Below are 22,119 nucleotides of genomic sequence, written 5' to 3'. Positions count from 1 at the left end.
GGGTGCCTCAGTTGGTTGGGCCTCTGACTTCAGCACAGGTAATTATCTCACCTGTTAGTGAGTTCGAGCCCCGCATCAGGCTCTCTGCTCTCAGCACAGAGCCCGCTTCGGATCCTCTGTCTGCCTCTCTCTCTGCCCCCTCCCGCTTGTGCTCTCTCAAAAATAAATAAACGTTAAAAAAAAAAAAAAAAGAATGTTACACAGATTAAATGAAAGGCTGTACAGCATTTAGCACACATTGGATGTGACCTGAAGGTTAGCTATTAACATTGATAATGATGATTATACTTGCTAAAAATTATCATATATTATTAGAATATATCTGTGCATTAGGAAGCTTCATTTTATTTTATTATTTTTATAATATTTAATTTTTTTATTTGAGAGAGAGCAGGGGAGAGGAACAGAGGGAGGGGAGAGAATTTTAAGCAGGCTCCATACTGAGCGTAGGGCCCAACTCGGGGCTCGATTCCACAACCCTGGGATCATGACCTGAGCCAAAATCGAGGGTTGGGTGCTCGACCAACTAAGCCACCCAGGCGTCCCCATAATCATTTTAACACTGACTGACTTCATATATGAGTGTCAGCTGTCCCAGAAGGCAGCAAGATGTTTCAGTGCGGGAAAATGTAAACAGGACAGTTTTTTTCACCAGTTTGCTTTGAAAAGGTATAACTTGGTTTTAATTGTTCCCGTTTCTTTTTTTTTCCTGCCCTTCTCTCTCTCTCTCTCTCTCTCTCTCTCTCTCTCTCTCTCTTAATATATGAAATTTATTGTCAAATTGGTTTCCATACAACACCCAGTGCTCATCCCAAAAGGTGCCCTCTTCGATGCCCATCACCTACTCTCCCCTCCCTCCCTCTCTCTCTCTCTCTTTTAATGTTTATTTATTTTTGATAGAGAGAGAGCACAGGGAAGGAGGGAAGGAGCAGAGAGAGAGAGACAGAGAGAGAGACAGAGAATCCGAAGCGGTCTCTATGCCAACAGCAGAGAGCCCCATGCAGGGGCCCAAACTCACAAACCATGAGATCATGACCCGAGCCACGCCAAAGTTGGAGGCTTCACTGACTGAGCTGCCCAGGTACCCTTCTGCCCTTCTCTTATAAGGACACCAATCATTGGACTCAGGGATCACTCTTTTTTTTTTTAAATTTTTAAATTTTTATTCATTTTTGAGAGAGAGAGCACAAGCAGGGGAGGGACAGAGAGAGAGGGAGACACAGAATCCGAAGCAGGCTTCAGGCTTTGGGCTGTCAGCACAGCATCTGATATGGGGCTCAAACTCACGGACCATGAGATCATGACCTGAGCCGAAGTCGGACGCTCAACCGACTGAGCCACCCAGGCGCCCCTATCAGGTCCTTATAAAGTTAACACAGGGGCGCCAGGGTGGCTCAGTCGGTTGAGCGTCCAGCTTCGGCTCAGGTCATGATCTCACAGTTTGTGAGTTCCAGCCCCATGTCGGGCTCTGTGCTGACAGCTCAGAGCCTGGAGCCTGCTTCGGATTCTGTGTCTCCCTCTCTCTCTGCCCCTCCCCTACTTGTGCTCTGTATCTCTGTCAAAAATAAATAAACATTAAAAAAAATTTTTTTTAAGTTAACACAAACTTACCATGTGACTCAGCAATCTCACTCCTGAGTATTTACCCATGAGAAGTAAAAGCCTATGTCCCCACAAATATTCACAGCCACCTTATTCATAATAGCCCCAGTCTGGAACACTGGGAACAATAGAAATGTCTATCTACAGGAGTGGATCAACAAATTGTATGTCCACAGGATGGAAGGCTACTCAGCAGTGGAAAGAACTACCTACTGATACGTGTAGTGGATAAATCTCAAAACCAGTATGTCTTGTGAAAAAAAAAAACAGACACAAAAGAGTACAAACAGCATGACTCCATTTATGTGAAATTGCAGACAAGGGAGCACTAATCTATAGGGACAGAAATCGATCAGGATTGCCTGGGGCTGAGGGAGTGGGGGTGGGAGACTGATTACACACTGACACAAAGGAACATTTGGGGATCACAGAACTGTTCTGCTTCTTTTTTATTATCATCATTTTAGTGAGAGAACATGAGTCGGGGAGAGGGACAGAGGGAGAGAGAAAGAGAGAGAGAGAATCCTAAGCAGGCTCCACACTCAGCACAGAGCCTGACACAGGGCTCGATCCCATGACCCTGGGACCATGAGCTGAAATCAAGAGTTGGATGCCCAACCCGCTGAGTCACCCAGGTGCCCCAGAACTGTCCTGTAAGTGAGCAGCTTATTAGTGTCACGTACATTCACGTTGTCGTGCAACCAATCTCCATTTTTTTTAATTTAAGAGACAAAGAGCACAGTGAGGGAGAGGGACAGAGGGGGAGAGGGGCAGTGCTCTGCCGCAGGGCTCGATCCCATGACCCTGGGATCATGACCTGAGCCGAAATCAAGAGTCAGTGGCTCAACCAACTGAGCCACCCAGGCACCCCTTTCCATAACTCTTTTTATCTTGCAGAATGGAAGCTTTATACCCATGAAACGATAACTTCCCAATCCTCCTCCTCCCAGCCCCTGGCACCATTTGCCATCCTACTTTCTGTCTCTCTAAATGTGACTACTCTAGATATCTCATGTAAGTGGCCTCATACACTACTGTCCTTCGATTGTAACAAATGTACCACACTAATGAATGATGTTAATAACAGGGGGAATTAGGGGTAGGCCTACGAGGGTGGAGGGAATTAGGACCATAGGGTATATGGTCCCCTCTAATGGTAAATGAGAGCTCTGTACTTTTCGTTCCATTTTTTTCTGTAAACCTAAAACTGCTTTTTTTTTTTAATTTTTTTTAACATTTATTTATTTTTGAGACAGAGAGAGACGGAGCATGAACGGGGGAGGGGCAGAGAGAGAGGGAGACACAAAATCGAAAGCAGGCTCCAGGCTCTGAGCTGTCAGCCCAGAGCCCGACGCGGGGCTCGAACTCACGGACCGTGAGATCGTGACCTGAGCTGAAGTCGGACGCTCAACCGACTGAGCCACCCAGGCGCCCCTAAAACTGCTTTTTAAAAAGGCAATTAATTTTTTAAATCGTGGGTATCAGCTGAGAAAAACAACAGGTGTCCGCTTTACGGGTCCATAGCTGCCGTAGGTGTCGACGCTAATAACAGCTTGCATGTCTGGGTGTGATTATTAGAGACTAGAAGACAAAATAAAGGTGAATTCCCTTTGTATACTTAAGTATTTGAGGCCAAGGTCATTCATTATTCCTGGGCACACAGCTGCTCTCTTTCCCCTCTGATAGAGTTCTCCAGGCCTGCCTTTTCGACTCGGCTGGTGGAGAGAGGCAGCCAATCAAGAGTGGCTCACTTGTGACGTCGCCAGTCACCAAGGCCTCCAAGGACCCGGCGCACCGTGGCGCCCTCTGGCGGGGAAAGGGAGGCTGTGTCTGAGAGAGCCAATCTGGTCCGCTGACTCCGGCCGGGTGCCACACACCTCACGCCCCCTGGTGCCTCAAGTCACCTTCCGTCTCCACGTTGCCAGTGCCTGGTGGGAGAAGCCCCGGCCGAGAGAGAGAAATGCTGAGGGGAAGGGAAGATAAAAATTCCCCGGCAGCCAACGAGATACAGGCATCCAATCAGAGGTGCGGATCCAACGAAATAGTGCAGGTATCCAATTAGATGGGGCAGAGTTGCCATGACGACACGAGTCTCCACAGGGTTTGCAGAGTTGGTGAGCTCAGGCACTGAGCGCCACCTGGCGCTTGGCAACGCTTGGCCACTTGCTCCAGCAAGCGCGTGCTGGTTGAAGGCAGCCCACAGAGCGGGACAGCGCCCCCGTGACGTCACCAGTTGCCGAGCAGGCCCCTGGAGCGCGTGAGCGCCGGCGGCGCGAGTTCGCGCGAGCTCCCGCGAGCCCGCCTGCAGGTCGCGCGCTCTCCCCCCACCCCCGCCCCGCCCAGTGCGTCGGGGGGTGCGCATGCGCTCGCGTTTGTTTCTTTTTTCTTTTTCTTTTTTTTTTTTTTTTCCTAGCGCGCGGAGGCTTAAAGGGCGGGAAAGGGCTGGAGGCGCGGCATGAGGCGAGAGGCGCGAGGGTGACAGCCAGGGTGAGGCCAGGCAGGTGGACCGAGGTGGGCTCCTTTGCGCCAGAAAAGACCTGGGAGGGGATGTGGCCCCATAAAATTCCTTGATGAGGGTCAGCGCCCCGAAGAGAGAGACGGCCAGACACGGGCCGGAAGGAACGGAGCCCTAAAGGGACAGAGACCTGCCACACACGCAAACCCACGTGAGCAGAAGACGAGGCAAAGGTGTTAGAAAGTGAGGGGGAAGCCGGAAGTGACGGCGAGACGGCGAGGCGGCGAGGGGAGCCCCCGACCGCGATCAGGACGCGTGGAGGGGATTGTTACAGAGACGAGGTAGAGTCCGTGGTCTCATGGGCAGGGTCGGAGGACGGCCGCAGAGAAGAACAGAGTTAGGGAAGACAACAGAGGGGACCGCCTCGGAAGTGGCATCACACCAAGGGGTCGTCAGGGGCAAAGGGGCAATTCGCACAGACAGCGGAGAAACCAGACAGCGGAGAAAGCTGTAGAGGTGTTGGAGACGGAGCCAGATCAGAGGCCGAGAGGGGAACGGAGACAAGACCCCCGGGGGGGGGGGGGGGTTCTGCACAGAGACCAGGGAGCCTAAGAAGGAAGAGAGAGACCAAGAGGGCAGTAATAGAGACAGAGAACGGTGTCAGGGAGAGAGAGAGAGAGAGGACAGTGACAGAAGGGACAAAGACCAAAGGGACAGTGATGGAGAGGGAAGAGATAAGGGGGACAGTGGCAGATATGGAGAAGGTGACAATCGTAGAGACAGGGAAGACACATGCAGGCGACAGAGACAGAGGACAGCGACCGAGAGAGAGAGAGAGAGAGAGAGAGAGAGAGAAAAGACAGAGATAACAGACAGAAGTAATATAGGGAGAAGTGACAAAAATAGAGAAGGCGCCGGAGCCAAAGTTGGAGGCCACAGTGACAGAGGCAAAGAGAGAACAGCTGCAGGCAGAGGGGGCAAAGATACAGACAACAACGCTGGAGATACAGGAAACAATCTTAGATAAGGCGCACACCAGTACACGGAGGGGACAGAGAGAAAACGGAAAGTGGCCGAGTAATAGAGGGAACAGAACGGAGGTGACAGAGACAGAGCTGGAGGCTTCGGAGGCAGAGAGGGGCCCATGAGGGAAATCGAGGAAATGGAAGCAGAGTGGGGGGCAGCGTTGGAGGATTCAGAATGGGAGGGGACAGGGCCGGAGGAGGCAGAGACAGAGGAGACAGAGGGAACCGCAGCGGTGCACAAACGCAGAGAGCATAGCGATAGCGGTGACAATACCACGGTGCGAGTAACAAAGCACACTCCATGACACTGTGACAGATGAAGAAACAGAGGCAGAAAGGATGGTGACAGAGGGACCGTGACAAAAGGGGTGGAGACAGGAACAGAGCATAGAAACATGAAAGGTATAGAGACCAGGAAGGCGAGCGGGGCAGAGCAAGGGATTGGTGACCCAGACGAAGGGTGGCCTGGCAGGCATCCTGGAGATGAAGCTAGGGAGTCCGGCTGCGGGCAGAGTCCGGAGAGAAACTGGCATCGCATCTTATAGAGGAGGACAGAGGGAGAAGGAGAACATGACCGAGGCACAACAGGGGACGACAGGGACAGCAAGACAGAGAGCAAGTCATAGAGGTGAACAGAGACCAGAGCAAAGAGGAAGAAAACAAGGGCCCAGTCACCTGAGACTCAGCGGGAGGGAAGGGCGACAGGCCGAAGCAAAGAGGGGTGGCGAAGCGAACCAAACAGCGGAGAGGGTGAAAGGGACACCGCAGCCTGTGGCTACCAACTGAGCGAGACTCACTTCCCGGCCCAGCACCTCATCCTGGCAAGCACCGGAAACCATGGAGCCTTGAGCTGTCTTCTCTATGCCGCTTTGGTAAGTTGTGACCTTGATTTGGGATTGTGTTTTGAAACGTCTCCACACGGATTCTGGAGTTGGGACCATGTTTCTGAATCCCCCTAGCCGTTTTGCTTTGGCCCACTGTGGCCACAGCACAAGTGGCAAAATCGCTTTTTTCATTCATTCGTTCGTTCAACATACATTGAACACGCACTATAGGCCAGAGGCTATTCTGGATGCTGGGGACACAGCCCTGAACAAGACAAAGTACACGTGCCCATGGAGCTTTCAGCGTGGTCGGCAGACAAAGACATGTATTTATTTATTTATATAACGTCAAGTAGTATTAAAAGCCCAGAAGAAAATACTAACAAAAATTTTTTTAATATCAATTTTTGAGACAGAGAGAGAGACAGAGCGTGAGCAGGGGAGGGGCAGAGGGAGAGGGAGACACAGAATCCGAAGCAGGCTCCGAGCTGTCGGCACAGAGCCCAACGCGGGGCTTGAACTCACGAACCGCGAGATCATGACCTGAGCCCGAGTCGGGCACCCAACTGACTGAGCCACCCAGGTGCCCCAAGAGCCAAGAAGAAAATTTAAGCAAAGCTGGGAGGACAGAATAATTGAAGTTGTTGATAATAGCAGGCTAGGTTGGGGTGCCTGAGTGGCCCAGTTAGTTGGTCATCCGACTTCGGCTCAGAACAAGATCTTGGGGCGCCTGGGTGGCGCAGTCGGTTAAGCGTCCGACTTCAGCCAGGTCATGATCTCGCGGTCCGTGAGTTCGAGCCCCGCGTCAGGCTCTGGGCTGATGGCTCAGAGCCTGGAGCCTGTTTCGGATTCTGTGTCTCCCTCTCTCTCTGCCCCTCCCCCGTTCATGCTCTGTCTCTCTCTGTCCCAAAAATAAATAAACGTTGAAAAAAAAAATTTTTTTTAAAAAAAGAACAAGATCTTGCGGTTTGTGAGTTCGAGCCCCACGTCGGGCTCTGTGCTGACGGCTTAGAGCCTGTTTCAGATTCTGTGTCTCTCTTTCTCTCTGCCCCTTCGCTGCCTGCGCTGTCTCCCTCTCCCTCAAAAATAAATAAACATTAAAAATTGAAAAAAAAAAAAAAAAAAGGCAGGCTAGGTTATTCAGACCAAGCCTCCCACTGCAACAACTAAACGTGTTGGCTAAAAAAAAAAATTTAAGTCTTAAAAGCATTGAAGGTGTCACAAGATTTATCAGGCCATAACTGAAGGGAAATCAAGAACCCAGAGAAGTAATCAGAATACTTCTGCCCTGAGGGGATTTTACAATCCTGGCAAATTTGAACTTTTATTTGGATGGCTTCTTAGGTGAGGGCAATAAAAAAAAGCTCAGGCCCAACCAAGGTGGGGAGTCCACACCACACTGGGAAAGCCATGGCTATACCCTCAGGGAGGGGAGGGAAACAAGAAGTAAATTGGCCCCCGTTTGTGAAGTTGCGGTCATGACCTCAGATTGTGAATTTAACTTAGTCTCCGACTAGCAGTGTTTTTAAAGTCTTGACAATAGCACACACAGAAAGTTTTCTCTGTTGAAAAGAACTTTCATGAAAGGCCTCAAATCATTCTGGTAAACGTATTTTTAAGGAAAGCGGGTAGCACAAGTCTGACATCAATAAGTAGAAAAAATGCCAGGAACAAAACCCAGTAGAAGTAAGAGGCACTAGAAACCCACCAAATACTTGGGATACTGGAATTATCAGACAATGTGGTTTGTTTATATAAAAATCTAAGACCGCCGTTTTTTACAGGGGTGAAGAAACTATAAATATTACCTAGATGTTTTGAAAATGAAAAACTAGTAGCAACTTAAAACTTAGTGAATAGGCTTAAAATCAAAAGCAACAACTGGATAGAGAAATAGTGAACTGGAACAGAGGTCACACAAAATTACCCATAACACACCAGGAAGCGACAGGGCAGAGACCATGTAAAAGAAGTTGAGAGGGGCGCCTGGGTGGCTCAGTCGGTTGAGCGTCCGACTTCAGTTCAGGTCATGATCTTGCGGTCCGTGAGTTCGAGCCCCGCGTCGGGCTCTGTGCTGACAGGTCGGAGCCTGGAGCCTGTTTCGGATTCTGTGTCTCCCTCTCTCTCTGACCCTCCCCCATTCATGCTCTGTCTCTCTCTGTCTCAAAAATAAATAAACGTTAAAAAAAAAATTAAATAACAAAAAACCTGAAGTCTAAAAAAAAAAAAAAAAAAAAAGAAGTTGAGACACGGAGCATGAACCAGAAGGTCTTATCTTTGCATTTATTCTGAGTCCCCCAAAGAGAGTGAGAATGTGACAAAAGGAGCAGTTAAAGAAATAATGGTGGATTTTTCAAGTTTCCAAAATTGGTGAGAAACTCTAACTGAAAGATTCAAGAAGCCCAGTGAGTAATAAGCAAGATAAATAGAAAGAAATCCACACCTAGAAACATTATTACATGTTTGAGGCGTACTAGAGGAAAAGGGACCTCAAGAACAGAGAAAACAGATGCCTTTCAAAAGATCAATTCCTAACAACTGCCTTCTTAAAAATAACAATGGAAACCAGAGTAGGCTCGATGCACTGATAGAAAATAGCTGCCAATTTTATACCCAGTGAAAAATAAATTTCAATGAGATCAAAATACATTTTGGGATTTAAAAAAGTGAAGAGAGTTTACCACTAGCAGCAGATCCTTAGTAAAAAAATATTTTGAGGACTCCAATTTAGGCAGGAAACAAAAAGTGATCCCAGATGGAATATCCGAGATGCAAGGAGAAATAAAAAGCAAAGAAAGTGATAAATATGTGAATAAATCTGAACAGATTTTGACTGTGTAAAACAATAACATCAATAATAATAGCTTGTACATTAAAGAAAGAGAATATAAATGCATAATAAAACACATGTTAGGAGGGGCTATATTGGTGTTACTATATTCTAAAGTCCTCGTATTGTCAAAGAGGTAAGTAAAGGCGTTGATTAATATTTTTGGGGTGTTGGTTAACTTTTGTTATTGAAATACATTTGATATGCAATATCCTATTAGCTTCAGGTGTACATCATAGTGATTCAGGATTTTTATACACTATGAAATGATCCCCACCATAACTCTAGTTACTGTCACCATCCATGTTTTATAATATGATTGACTATTTCCTACTCATGTCGATTAATTGAAGCTTTTTAAGTTAGTTGGTAAGTTTCCCTTTCTAGGATAAGCACTAAAAGAAATAGATAAAATATGGGACACCTGGGTGGCTTAGGCAGTTGAGCGTTGGATTTTGGATCAGGTCATCATCTCTCGGGGTCATGATTCTCATGGTTCATGAGTTCAAGCCCTCCATTGGGCTCACTGCTGTCGGTGCAGAGACTGCTTCAGATCCTCTGTCCCCTTCTCTCTCTGAACCTCCCTGGCTCATGCGCTCTCTCTCTCTCTCTCTCTCAAAAATAAATAAAAACATTTTTTAGAAATAAAGAAAATAGAGAAAAAGTACAAATAGCCAATATCAGGAATTAAAAAGGGGACATTGCTACAGGTGCTACAGATATTAACAAGGTAAAAATTAGATATTAAGAATAACTTAATATCAATACATTTTCCCTAGAACCATAACCTACCAGAAATTACTCAAGAAGAAACATAGCATTTGATTAGTTCTAAAACCATTTAAACAAATGAGATAGTAACTGAAAAAAAATTAACCACAAAGAAAATTCTGGGTCCGGACATTGTCACTGGCAATTTCCACTAAACATTTAAGGATGAAATAATTTGAATATCACACATACTCTTCCAGAGACTAGAAGAGAGATCTCTCTCCAGCTTGTTTTGTGAGGCTGGCCTAACTTTGAGACCCATACCTGACAAGGAGAGTATGAGAAAAGAAAATTATAGGCCAATATTCATTTTTAAAAACACTAAATATTAAGATCAATGTAAGGGATCCATATTCTGGTTTTTCCCGTAATGGCTTCATTGCAATATTTAATTCTTTCCCAAAAAGCCTTCGGAAAGCCCTTACTTTGCTGGTCCTTGAACATGTATCTCGTCTGACTCGTGGATTATCCAGTATGATTCCAGGCAGAAGGAAGAAACAGGGACACATTTGTCATGTTTCAGATACAGAAAGGCAGAATCAGCGGAGGGAGCATAATGAATGAGAGGGAGAAGGGTTCAAAATAAGGGCATGGAGGCAGGGGCCAAAATGTATAGGACCTCATGGCCATAGGGACATGTTTCTTTTCTATTGTAAAAAGAAAAGGAAGACTTGGAAGGGCTCTTTCTATATAAAAGAGCTAACTAGGCCAAAATTCAAAACCTTTACACATTTGCCGTGTATCTTGGGCAATTCACTCTACCTCTCTGATCTTCAGTTGTCCCAAGTGTGGGAAGACAGAAGAAGGACATCCAAGAGGTGCTGAATTTCCCCCCATTTTACACCTTTCCTCCAGTAAATCCTAAAAGAGGCAGAGATTTCCTCAAGGAAGCTGAGCAAAGTGCTCCCAGAGAACCTTTTTGCATCTTCCACAGAGAGCTCCCATCTTTTATTCCTCGATCCAATCGTTTGTCTATGACCCATATCAAAGCTCCTCTACAGAAATAGAAGGAGGGATCCTGGACTCCCTGAAGACTTTCTCTCTTCTCTCCTTCTCTTTGATGCCTGCTGGCAGCGATATGTTTAGAACAGAGCAGGACTTCATAACCTGGGGCCTGACTTCAGGGGGTCAAAAGTTTCCCGGGAATTGTATACAAAGGTTTGTCTGCCTGTGTTTTTCTCTAGGGAATGAGTTTCTAGCTCATCAGAGTCTCAAAACGACCATTTCACTTGCAAAGAGGAAAATTCCAACTCAAATTGGCTGAAAAAAGGGGAGTGGTTATTGTCTCATATACAGTTGACTCTTGAACAATGCGTCTGAAGTGCGGGCCCACTTATAAGCAGTTTTTTAAAATAAATACAGTACAGTATTGCAAATATGTTTTATGATTTTCTTAATAGCATTTTCTTTCTCTAGCTTTATTGTAAGAACACAGTGTATGATACATATACAAAATATGTGTTCACTGACTGTTTATATGTTATCGGTAAAGCTTCTGATCAACAGTAGACTGTTAGTGGTTCAGGTTTCCGGAGGCAAAAGGTATATGGAGATTTTCACCCGTGCAGGGGATGGGGTCAGCGCCCTACCTCCCTCGCTGTTCAAGGGTCAACTGTAAATGAAAAGTCATGGCTAGCTCCAAACTTCACACATGGATCCAGGCGCTCACAGGATGTTCCCAGGAATGTGTCTCTTTGAATTTCTGAGCCCTCTGATTTCCTCTAATTGGCTTCATCTTCATGCAGGCTCTGCCCTCCTGGTGGAAATATGACCTCATGATTGCATGGGACCCACCTAGATAATCCAGGCCACCTTCCTTAAAGTCAGCGAAGAGCCACCTTAATTCCCTTTTACCATCGAACCTGACATAGTCACAGATTCTGGGGATTAGGACATTTTGGGGGAGCCATTATTCTACCTATCACAGAGGGGATAAATTCTGAGGTACCCACAAAGCCATCATCTCAGTCTGACTCCTGGGTTAGAAGCAAGGTTAGAATTAGATGGGGCTGGGAAATGGAAAAGCATTAACTTCTAATTGAACATACACTACCTGTCAGACACTATTCTTGGGACTTTACATACAATACTATTTACTTTTCGTGACAACCCTATTAAATATAAATTTGCATCCCGGTTTTACACGTGGGAAAACAAAAGTTCAGAATGATGGAGTGACTTGTGTAAGCTGGTGGCAGAGACAGGACTTGAATTCAGGTTTGTGTGCCTCTAAAGGACATTTAAAATAAAAGCTTAGGGGGGGCGCCTGGGTGGCTCAGTCGGTTGAGCGTCCGACTTCAGCTCAGGTCACGACTTCAGCTCAGGTCACGATCTCACGGTTCATGAGTTCGAGCCCCGCGTCAGGCTCTGGGCTGACGGCTCAGAGCCCGGAGCCTGCTTCCGATTCTGTGTCTCCCTCTCTCTCTGCCCCTCCCCCATTCATGCTCTGTCTCTCTCTGTCTCAAAAATAAACATTAAAAAAATTTTTTTTTTAAATAAAAGCTTAGGTTTCTATTTGCCGTATGCATGTACACATACTCACATACATTTCTTCCCTTGTGAAAAATTAGTTTTCAAGTGTACAAGTAATGTGTGGATAGATTATCTTCGCTTTGTAAAGACGGTGTTAGGGATCAAGCTGAAGTCCCCTTTGATCACCTCTTTCCAAACTAGGTATCTCCTCGGGAAGTAACTACTATTATTGTTATGGTGGGTCCTTCCAGATCTTTGTCTTAAAGTGTGTATATATATCTAGTAATATAGTATATGCAGAGTATTGTATAGTAAATGAGTAGTATTGTTTTGAGCAACGATGTGAGTGTTTTAACATAAATGGGATCATACTGTACATATTGTTCTGCAGCTTGCTTTTTTAACTCAACAATATGTCTTGGAAATCTATCCAGATTTACTTAAATAGCTCTGTACCATTTCTTTTAAGAACTGCAATGGTATTCCAGAAAACTCATGTTTATTTATCTATTCTCCTGTCGCTGGACATTTGGGTTCTTTTTTGTTTCTTTGCTCTTAAAAACAATATTGCTGTGAACATCTTTATACAGATTTCCTTGGGTAAATGTCTGTTTCCTTAGGGTCAGTAAGGACAGGTGAAATCACAGGTCATGTGGGTGTATTCCTTTTATTTTAATAAACATCTCCTGTAACTTTCAACTATTGCTATGCAACGAATACCAAAAACGCAGCAACTTCAAATAATAATCATGTGTTCTGGCTCATGTGCTGGCTCATCTAGCTTGGCTTGTCTGGAGCTGCTCTGCCATAGGCTACAGGGCTGGCTGGCTCCGATCTGTTCCAGGTGTTCCATTCTGGGGCTCAGGCAGAGGGAGGGTCTGCTCCTGCGGAAAGCCTCTGGTGGCCAGAGCAGAGATTCAGAGGACTAAATGGCAACACACTAGGCCACTGAAGTCCTAGACTCAGAATTGGCACACTGTTGTTTTTTCACCCACGTGCCCTTGTCCAAAACAAGTCACGTGACCCCGCATAAAGTGAAGAGGTAGGAAAAGGTACCCTGCGCACGTGATGAAGCCACGACAAGGTGGTGGCTGTGCTGTGCCGGTTTGCCGGAGTTTTGTTTCTGCGCGCCGTGGGGCGGAGAGCCCATCTTCCCACATCCCCATCAACACGGAATACAGCAGTCAGCTTAGTTTCTCCAGTCCTATAGGGAAATATATATTGACTTTTTTTTCCAAAATGCTTTTATGGCCACTCTCAGCCAGGAGGTAGCACAATGCGGGGGCGGGGGGGGGGGGGGGGAAGCACCAGGTGGAAATCAGAAGAGCCTGCCACCAATTGCCCCTCTTCCCATTCCCTGTGATTTTAAAGTTGCTTTCCCTATACGGATCACAGCTTCCCCACCTGTCAGTGGAGCACAGGACTTGGAGCCAGACAGCTCAGTGTCCAAATCCCAGCAGCTCCGTGTACTTGTTTTATGTAACTTTGAACAAATCACTTAATTGCTCCCAACTGCCGTTATCACAGCTGTAGGATGGGGTCAATAAGCTCAACCTTGCCTACTTCATGTAACAAGATTTCTCTAAAATCACGCATATATAATCAGCATTGAAATAGGAAACACTGCTGACTCATTTCTTTCATTTTAGAGTTAAGTAAACTGACGGCCCGTAGAGGGGAAATGAGAGAGCGCTGAGCAGTACGACCAGATAGAGTTAGCAAGCAGTCCTCCATGGTATCGGTCAGTTCTGTTACACTTGGAAGTAACAGAACCCCAGTGAAAACTGGTTTACGCAAAAAAAAAAAAAAAAAAAAGGTGGGGGAAGCAGCAGGGGGAAGAGTGTACATTTCTTGGTTCATGTAACTGAAAAGTTTAGGACTAGTGTCAGCATCAGGAATGGCTGGCTCAGGCACCCGAACATTGCCGGCAGGAACGTGTCTCTTGGTTTCTCCCCTTTGCTTTCCTCTGCGTTGCCTTTATTCTCAGGCAGCCTCTTCTCTATTATGGCAGGGTCACCGGGTGCCTTGAGAGAGAATTATAAAACAAAACAAAACAAAACAAGAGGCCCCTGGACTGGACAAATTACAAAAAGCCGCTAACTCTGGGTGGATAAATTTCAAAAAGGCATCCCTTCCATCTGGCTGTACAGTCTTGTATCCAGGACATAAGGTTTGGCAAGCACTGGCTGAATTTGTGCAGAATACAGATTGCCCAAACGTGTGCAGCAGCCCCGAGTGTAGCAAACGGTCACCGGCAGCTCCAGGTTTCATTTCTGCCAGCTAACCAGCCCCAGGGTCAAGCCAACACCTTTTCCCTGGTAACCCCAGAAAAGGTGCTGAGATTGGTTTTCATTCGTTGGGAGACGCCAGGCCCGGGTCAGGCACCGTCTCCTAACACCTATGATAGGTTAGCTGTACGGAAGTCACGTAAAGGCACAGTGGGCCAGAAGAGGTCCCAGAGGGAAATGACAGCGCCACTACCTGAAAGAGGAAGACGTGCCTGCTGGGCTGACAAGAAGGCAGATCCCCCACTCTACTCCCTCAAGGAGATTTCAGTCTAAAAGGGGAATAAGAAGTAAATGAAGTAGAGACCTAGAAACTGGATTTGGAAGGGCACAGACGGTATCTGTTCCGACCCTTCCGCCCCCCCTCCCCTTCTTCTTTAAAAGGGCAGAGGTGAAGAGATCCTTCAGTAAGGTAGGTCAGTCTACGAGACAACACTGTAAGCTTCCTCAGTGCAGCCTTTTTGTTTCCCACTGTTCTGTTCATCACTATATCCTCAGCTCTCAGCACAGAGTTTAATCCATGTGTGAGATGGATAAATTTATGAATGATTAATAAATAGGACAGTGGTGGGGCGCCTGGGTGGCGCAGTCGGTTAAGCGTCCGACTTCAGCTCAGGTCACGATCTCGCGGTCCGTGAGTTCGAGCTCCGCGTCGGGCTCTGGGCTGATGGCTCGGAGCCTGGAGCCTGTTTCCAATTCTGTGTCTCCCTCTCCCTCTGCCCCTCCCCCGTTCATGCTCTGTCTCTCTCTGTCCCAAAAATAAATAAACGTTGAAAAAAAAATAAATAAGTAGGACAATGGTGGTTAGAAATGAAAACTATAGGATACAGGTACAGTGACTTCCCCAACATCACTCATACTCTATTTTTAACATTTTAACATTTTCAAATTTGCCATCGCAAAGAACGCACATCTTTGAGTACATTTTTTTTTTTTTGTCTACTTGTCTGGTTATTTCTTTCATATAAGCTCCTATGAGTTGAATTACTGAGTCATTAACAAAACTTTGCAGTGAACTGTTCATTTTGTTCCTTTAGATAAAGCCCAAGGTCATAGCACTAAATCAACTCAGTGATTATTTTTTCTGCCCATCAAATGAGCAACAAATATTTTAAGGTTCCACTCAACACTGGTGAGAGCGCAGTGAAACAGACATCATTGCCCACGTGCACTGTTGGAATGGAAATTGCTGCCACCCTTCTAGAAAGCAATTTGGCGGTAGGTTGTCAACCCCAGGAAAAACGGTCATGCTCTTAAGGCCTGGGAATCCACCTGCAACTCAAACAGACTTACATACAAAGAGGCTCATCATGATGTTATTTATGATAGTTTTTTTTTTTTAAATGGAATTGCCAGGGTATCCAACTAGCAGGGAATGGTTAAGTTAACTATGCTGTATCCACTCAATAGAATATTACACAGCCATCTTAGATGACATTTTGAAAAATATATTTTAGCATGGAAATGTTGACGAGGTAATGTTCAGTGAACAAAAGCAGAATGTACACATTTTACATGAAGTATGAATGTAACTATGCTTTTGAAGACTAAGTGGAAATGTACCAAACTGCTAGAGAGCGACCGTATTTGGAGGGTGAGAGTGTGGCCATTTTTTTGCTACTTTTCTCTCTTTGACACCTGTTCTTTCACAATCATGATGGCAGACAGGATAAAGAGGCCCACATCCTAATCTCGGGAACCTGTGAATATGTTGATTTACATGGCAAAAGGGCTTTGCAGATGTGGCCAGGTTAAGGATCTTGAAAGGGGGAGGTTATCCTGGATAACCTTGTGGGCCTAATGTAATCACAAGAGGGAGACAGAAGGATCAGTCAGAGAAGGTGATGGGACGGGGGTAGCAGTGGTTAGAGTGATGCGGCCATGAGCCAGGGAATGCAGGCGCCTCTAGAAGCTGGAAAAGGCTAGGGAACAGATTCTCTCCTGGAGCCTCCAGAGACATAATACACCTTTTTAGCCCAGTGAGACTGACTTTGGACTTCTGACCTCCAAAACTGTTAAGATAATAAATCTGTGTTGTTTTAAGCCACCAAGTTTGTGGTAATTTGTTATAGCAGCAATAGAAAACTAATACAATCATGAATTACTTTACTCCAAAAAAAAAAGAAAAGCTTGAAGAGATATATCTATATATCGATATTGAGTAGATAGATAGATAGATAGATATTCGATATATATATCGATTTATAGATAGATATCAATATAGATATACAGATATAATATACACAGGGGAAAATATACCATTTGTAAGTGTCCAGCTCAGTGAATTTCTATAAAGTGAACACATCCATGTAATCAGCAGCCAGATCAAGAAAGAGAACATTCCCAGCCTCCCAGAAGCCCTTTCACGTTTCCTTCCAGGCACCATGCTCATTCCAAGGGTACTCACTATCCTGACTCCAAACCCCATAGGTTAGTTTTGCCTCCTTTGGGAAGAGCTTCTTTCTTCGTTCCATCTATTTGTTTCGAGATCCATCCATGTCGTTGCATGTGATTGTCGGTCATTCATTCTTATTTCTGTGGGGACGCCATTTGTGGCTATGCCACCATTTACTCATCCGTTCTGTTGTCAGTGCACATTGGGATTATATTCAGGTTTTGGCTATTATGAGCAGTGCTACTATGAAAGTCCTTGTACGTATCTTTGGGTGAACACATGTATGCGTTTCTGGTGGATATACCCCTGGGAGTCGTACGTAGGGTATGCGGACGCTCAGCTTTCAAGGATCCTACCAAACTGCTTTCCAGAGTGGTTATACCAATCTGTGCTCCCTTCAGCAGGGTAAGAGTTTGCCCATTTTTCCATTGGTCTGTCTGACTTTTCCTTATTGATTACAAGGAATTCTTTATATCTTCTAGATAAGAATCCACCTTGTCTGTAGCTTGCCTTTTCACTTTCTTAATGGTGTCTTTTGATGAACAGAAGTTCTTACTATAGTCCAGCTTACCATGTTTTCCCTTTATGGTTAATTTGGTATTGTTTAAGACATCTTTTCCGCTCCAAGTACATGAAAATGGTCCCCTCTGCTTTCTTTTAAAAGCTGTATTGTTTTACCTCTTAGATTTAGATATATAAAACATCTAGAATTTACTTTTGTAACTTCTATGAAATAGAGGCCAATGAATTATTTTTAGAAACAATTTACATATACAGAGAAATGCAGATATTAAGGTTACAATTCACTGAGTCTTGACAAATCTGTAGATGCATGTAACCAGTACTGTCATTCAAGATAACGAAATATTTCCGTCAACCCAATAAGTTCTCTTGTGTCTGCTTCCAATTAATCCCCAACCCCATAGGCAACCACTGTTCTGATTTCTATTACTAAAGGTTAATTCCGCCTTTTCTTGAACTTTACACAAATAGAATCATGTCATATGTATTCTTTTGTGTCCTTTTTTTCTTAACATAATGTCTATGAGATTCATTCATGTTGTTGAATGTGTCAGTAGTTTATTCTTTTTGTTGCTAAATAGTATTCCATTTTATGAATACACTGCAATGGATTTGTCTATTCTGTTATTCATGAAAGCTGAGGTTGTTTCCATTTTACATTATTATTACTATATATATATATGTAATATATACATTATAAATATATATATATATATATTTAATATTTTATTTTGGAGAGAGAGAGAGAGAGTGGGCACAAGTAGAGGAGAGGGGCAAAGGGGGAGAGAGAGTGAATCCCAATCAGGCTCCACACTCAGCACAGAACCCGACCTAGGGTTTGATCCCACAACCCTGGGATCATGACTTGAGCCAAAATCAAGTGTTGGACGCTCAACCAACTTAGCAACCCAGGCACCCCCAGTTTTATGCTATTATTAATAAAGATTCTCCAAACAGTCTTCCCTGAGTCTTAGTATGAGCTGTGCAGCTACTTACGGTACTTGTTTTCATTTCTCTTGGGTAAATACCCAAGACTGAAGTTACCGGGTTATATAGCACAGGTTTTAGGATCACAGTCCCCTTCTTTCTTGCTTATTCAGTGCCTGGAAACAGTGGCCTCACATATTTTGTCCACACAAGTTGTTTGTCACAGGAGGGCGAGTCTGGTAGCAGTTATTTCATCACGGCCCAAAGCAGGAGTTCCCAGTGTATTACACTGGAAAGAAATTGCGATTCAATTATGTCCCAAACAGTAAAGCAGAGTAGAAAGAACATTTGCTCCGAAGTCAGATAGAGCAGGTTTGGCATCCAAACTAAATTTGCTTCCTGTGTGGTCTTGTATAAGTACTCACTTCTTCGAACTTGAGTCTTCTCTGTAAAATAGGGAGAATAAGGGCACCTTCCTCGTGGGATCGCTGGGAGGGTTAGAGATAACGTGAGCCCCTGTCTGACGCACAGCAGGTGCAACAGACACAGGTAGCGTTTCATTATACTGAGGGACGGTTTTGTTTCCAGAAGCACATTTGAAGGATGTAGAAGACTGGTTGGATTAAGTATCGCATTCAACAAACTTAGTGAAAACACACAATTTTTCTGACACTTTCTATACACTGGGGATGTAGTAATCACTGAGAATAGAGCAGGTCTCTGTTCTCAAGGAGTTTGCCTTCCAGTGAGGAAAAACAGTCAGTGAGCAGTAGGTAAACAAACAAATAAGGAAATTTCAGCTATGAATCAAAGCTATGAAGAAAATAGAACAGAGTCCTGTTATAAAGAGTGGCCAGGAGTGAGTAGGATGGTTCCTTTAAACAAGTTGGACAAGGAAGGTCTCTTTGAGGAGGTGGTATTTGAACTGGATCTGAAAATCTGAAGGAGCCAGCCGTGTGAAGATCTGGGAGAAGAGTGTTGAGGCAGAGGGTAGCTGGTGCTAAGACCCTGAGGTAGGAATGAACTCACTGTCTTGGAAGAAGCTGGAGTGTAGGGAGTGAAGGGGAGGGTGGTAGGAGATGAAATGGAGTGCTTTCAGGGCCCAGCTGTGTCCAGCCCTAGAGGCCACGTTTGGGAGTGCAGAGTTAATTTGAAGCAGGGTGGGAAGTCCTCAGAATGTCTTAAGTAGAGGGATAATATGATCTAATTTACATGTTAATAGGATCACTCTGGCTGCTGTGTGAAGAATGGATTGTAGGGAGGCAGGCGTGGCAGTAAGGCCTGTGAGGTGGCCTTTGGCTGGCCTCGGGAGAGAGGGTGGTGGCTGTTGCTTCTGTGGTGGCAGAAGGGATGGAAAGAAGGGACTGTCTGCAATGTATTTTAGAGGTAGAGACACAGGACTGGATGATGAGTTGGATGAGGATGAGAAAAAGAGCACCATTGAGAACAACGTCTACATTCTTTCGACAAATAAATTCTGGGTGTACAATTTGCTGAGATATGAAAGACTAGAAGCAAAACAGGCTGTGGGGGGGGGGGGATGGGGGTGGCCGGAAGTCTAGAGCTCTGTTTTGGACATGTTGCATTTGAGAAATAGAGGTGTCACTAGCCCTTTGTGTGCATGCAGGGAGAGCTGGGTGCAGAGGTTAGGGCTGGAGACCCACACTCACCAGTGTGTGTGTGGGGGGGGGGTGGTAAAACTGGGTGCGGTCACCTAGGGAGAGAGAGCAGAGCACAGGGAGGGCCTGGTCCCTGCAGCCGTCCTCTCACATTGAGAAGCCAAGCAAAGGTGGAGAAGCAAACAAAGGAGTCTGGTAAGGGAGAAGGAAATCAAGAGGGTTTGGAGTCACTGAAGCCAAGAGAGGAAACCGGTTCAAGAAGGTACCTTATCAAGTGCGGCTAAGTGGATGACTAGGGTAGGGATGGAGAAGTGGCCCCAGGATTTGCCACGCGGAGGCCATTGTTGACCTGGACGAGGGCAGTTGGGCGGAGTGGGGGCAGCGTCCCAGCTGGCGTTTGAAGAGAGATTAGGACATGACGAAGTGGAGATGGTGAGTCTTCCCAACTATTTTAGAAGTTTTGCTGAGAAGGACAAAGAACAGGGTGCATTGCAGGGAAATGTGGCAGCAAAGGAAATTTGGGGAATTCTTGTGTCTTATGATGAGAGATACTAGCAAGATCTTAAGTGCAAAGATCTGGTGCAAAGAAGGAGAAATTGTCTATGCAGGAGGGGGAGGGGTTAACTGCAAGTGGCAACCTGCCCTAAATGTTCCTTCTCTCAGCTGAATCCCCACCAAATTTACAGAAAAATTGAAAAAAAAAATTAAAGAGCATCTATCTACCCACCACTTAGACTCAACAATTATTCACATTTCAAATGCTGAATTACTTGAAAGTGTGTTGCAGACATAAGTACTTCAGCATGAACCTCCGAAGAATAAGACTATACTCCTACATAATCATAATATCATAATATCACACATAATAAAATTAACATTGATTCCCTAATGTTTCTAAGATCAAGACCAAATTCACATTTTCCCAGCTGCCCCAGAGATGGTCTTTTAGGGCTTATAAAAAAATGTTTCAGCTCAGGATCCAAGCAAGTTTCATGCATTGCATTTGGTTGTTACATCTCTTTAATCTCTTTTAATCTGGAGCAGCTACTCCAACCTTGTTTATCTCCTCCATAATAGTGACTTTTTAAAAAAGTAGTCCCTATGCCCAGTGTGGGGCTCAAATTCATGACCCAGAGATCAATAGTCACATGCCCTACGGAGAGCTAGCCAGGTGCCCCATGATATGGACTTTTTGAAGAGACCAGGTTACTTATCTTGTAAATGCTCCACAGTCTGGATTTGTGTGATTGTTTCTTCATGGTGCCTTTTAACTTGTTCCTCTATCCTATTTTCTATAAGATGGAAATTAGGTCTGGAGCTGAGGTTCCCATTCTCACTCCACAGTGCCTTTAGTGGCTCAGCAATTTTTTCACAGTGCACTGAGGCCTCAAAGAAACACCTAACTAAAATACCCATTTATTAGAGTGCCTAGCTGGCTCAGTCAGTGGAGCATGGAAGTCTGGATCTCAGGGTTGTGAGTTTGAGCCCCACATGGGGTGTAGAGATTACTTAAAAAATTAAATAAAATTTAAAAATAAAATAAGGGGCACCTGGGTGGCTCAGTCAGTTAAGCGTCTGACTTGGGCTCAGGTCATGATCTCACGGTTCATGGGTTCGAGCCCCACATCAGGCTCTGTGCTGACAGCTCCGAGCCTGGAGCCTGCTTCAGATCCTCTGTCTCCCTCACTCTCTGCCCCTCCCCCACTCACACTCTGTCTCTCTCTCTCAAAAATAAACATTTAAAAAAATAAAATAATTAAAATAAACTAAAATAAAATACCAGTTTAAGTGGTTATACGTGTACAACTTAAATATTTGTGTTCTAACCACTTAGCACCAGTTGAAAAAGTATTGCACATAAATTAAAAGAAAAATATTTTATCTCATTCTTAACACGGATTACTGACTAACGGAATGGCAATATACAACATCTCCAACTTCAGAATCACACTGGACACCACCACCTTCATATCCTGTTCCTCAGAGATTTTCCGGGCAGTGCTTGCCTTTAATTACAGAACTACTAAAAACCTGGTCTCCCAACGACCTATCATCCCCCAAAATGCAGCACAAATCTGCTGAAACAGCAAACTGCCTCTGAGTTAGTAGGTCAGGTGGTGTCTAACAGATATCAAGTATCACTGTTTCCCTGAAAACTTTAAATATCGTATAACCAGGAGGCAGCCAATACTGGCTTTCCAAGAAAGAAGAAGGCATGGTGCATCTCTTCGTACCTGAATGTTGATGTCACAGTGTTCAGTGACCGCTCTTTTCCAGAGAACTAGTTGTTAACCACTCACCAGCACATTGTGGCCCACTGTGAATTTGCTGCAGTTCCCTCAGGGTGCCTCAAAATACAGTTTGGGAACCAGGGGTCTTGAGGCTTTAGTAG

General features: G+C 45.1%; 1 protein-coding gene across 1 annotated transcript in view; it reads left to right on the top strand.

The window, feature by feature from the left end:
• Nucleotides 1-5,289: 5,289 nt before the first annotated feature.
• LRRC4B (leucine rich repeat containing 4B) overlaps nucleotides 5,290-22,119 on the top strand; it is a 62,143-nt gene continuing 45,313 nt past the window's right edge. The window contains exon 1 of the mRNA XM_047836017.1: nucleotides 5,290-5,954. The gene's annotated coding sequence lies outside the window, so the exon portion shown is untranslated. The remainder of the gene's footprint in view (nucleotides 5,955-22,119) is intronic.

This window comes from Prionailurus viverrinus, chromosome E2, assembly GCF_022837055.1.
Source record: "Prionailurus viverrinus isolate Anna chromosome E2, UM_Priviv_1.0, whole genome shotgun sequence".
Lineage (NCBI taxonomy): Eukaryota > Metazoa > Chordata > Mammalia > Carnivora > Felidae > Prionailurus > Prionailurus viverrinus.
The sequence above is the reverse complement of the archived record's forward strand: the minus strand, read 5'-3'. Positions and strand labels throughout refer to the sequence as shown.